The following is a 2,500-nucleotide window of genomic DNA, read 5'->3' as shown; positions in this document are numbered from 1 at the left end:
ATGTTAAATGAAACATACGTATTTTGACATAATATGACAGCTATCTTGAAAACGAATTATCACCGCCGGTCAGATTAAGATACAAATAGTCTCCAGATTTTATCACATTAGGAAAGGTAAAAAGAAAAAAAAAAAAAGGGTAACCATAATAAAATATGTGTAATTTAAGTGTTCTTTATCCTGAAAGCGTTAATTGTATGTTTATCCCTTCAAGAATTAGAGTCCAAATTTGAATTATTAACCCGTGGATGATGTGAACGTAACGTCGCGGATAAATATTATTTTCTTATCCACCAAAGTGTTTAGTGTTTTTGTTTTTTTTAACAATACTGCTAAGAGTAATAGTTATGTTTAGTAACAGATAATGGAAATTATCACCATAATTACTATAACCACCATAATTACTATAATCCCCATAATTACTATAATCCCTATAATAAAGGTTTGATTTAAAATTGCAAGAACTGATTCCACTACACTCTCCTGGCACGGTCTCTACATTGCACTAGTTTCAACACATAGCAAGATGCCGACCATCCGCATTAATGTATAGGAGAAGAAACATGTGCAGGCAGCATAGAAAAGAGGAACGTGGCCATGAGCAGCGTCTGCTATGTGCCCCAGTGCCAGTATGGTTGATTTGTGCAGTGGCACTCACAGCCGTCAGCACAAGTCGCCTTTCTCTTCTTTAACTCCTTATGTTGTTCTTGTTTTGTTTTTGTTTTGTTTTGTTTTGTTTTCATTTCGGATGGTTATTTCTCTCATATCTGTTTATGTAAGTGAAAGATGCGAAAATAAGTGGCAATTTGTCAGAGTCTAAAGAAAATAATGCTTTGATATGGACTACAGTGTTATGTGCTACAATTTTAGTCAATTACAATTTTGAGAAAGCTTACCAGAACATAGAATATGTGAAATAGAGCCAGAAAGGCCTATAATTGTCACATGACGCCCCCTCTCTCTCGGAAATTAAACCTGTTTGGTACCCGTCTTGTGGCTTAAAACAACAAGACGTATACCCAGTATCCAAAAGGTTGAGTTAGAATGATTATTAGGAAAATAACGTTTTAGATCTTGTGTTTGTCTAACTTCAATTAGTGTGATTTAGTTTCTGTGGTTCATATAGTTATCAGAACTGTCTTACACCAAAATCTCTTCGTAAAAAGGGGAGTATCCTGGTGGCATTACACGAGGAGGTACTGTCCCCCGAACAACAGATTCTATTGATAAGCTTCTTATCAACAATATTACCGACTTCTAGGAACTCTCCGTAGATGGCGGTAGAGTTCTCACTGACTTTTATCGAGTTTTATTCTTGGTGATGATGCTATCTGCTAGTTTTTTCATTATAATGCACTTTGAATACAGACCCACATTCATATTTATATGGAGACATATAAACATACATTGCACATATATGTGTGTGTATATTATCATATACATATAATGAGAGATAGATATAGTTATAGATGGAGATAGAGACAGATGAAGATAGGGATTATGATATATGAATTATAGATATATAAAAATTAAAAATTATGTGCTACCTACCAAAAACGGTAGCAGTTCTTGGAGCCTGACGTAACACAGTGTTGCCAGGTACAGAGAACACCTTTCAGGGCCCAAGTTGACTAAGCTTTTGACCTTTCATGCAACTTCAACTGCACTAAAGGTCACAGAAGTCCGAAGGTCATTGGAATATTAGTGCCGGATGTACTGCAACTGAGTACCCGCCCACTCGTACCCACTCTTGTCAGTTGGATCGTCAACTTAGTTATCTTTCTGGATGATTTGCATACGTGCAGGGTGTAGGTATACTGCAATACTCGGTTGCTGAAATAAAGTTGTTGTTAATTAGTTAAAAAATGGATTCATCATGTGTGTGTGTGTTGTGTATACATATATATGTGTAATTGTGTATATATGTATATATATATATATATATATATATATATATATATATATATATATATGTATGTATGTATGTATGTATATATAGATAGATAGATAAATAGATCAGAACCGAACGTCACCCATAACAACCTATAATGCTTGTGATATCAAGCATATGGAGACTTCATGTTCCATTAATCAAAATAACAGGGAGAGAAAAAATAGCAAAAGCGAGGACCAGGCAGCAAAAACAATATGATAATACAAGAAGATTAGCTAATATATTTTCTAACTGGGTGGATTCTCTTCAAGTCTAAAGCAGATGACAGGGACCGGAAGGTGATATACTACATTTTAGGAAAAATGTTTTGCGTTTAGATGCCATATCTTAAAAGTCTTAACTCGACAAACACCGTATGTGTGAGAGATTCATTCCAAAACCTGCACTAATGAACTTCGACTTCAAATCAACACATTGTTAAATATTCTATTTATTGTATTATATCAAACATCCCACTCCTTATATAGTAACAATAATAGGATATGAATAATAGTTAATTCTCTAATCACAATTCTAAGTGTAACTGTAAAATGACATAAATGCATT

Source organism: Penaeus japonicus, unplaced genomic scaffold (assembly GCF_977035675.1).
Source record: "Penaeus japonicus unplaced genomic scaffold, GWHDUDI00000001_assembly GWHDUDI00000040, whole genome shotgun sequence".
NCBI classification, from domain to species: Eukaryota; Metazoa; Arthropoda; class Malacostraca; order Decapoda; family Penaeidae; genus Penaeus; species Penaeus japonicus.
Note: the sequence above shows the minus strand (reverse complement) of the source record.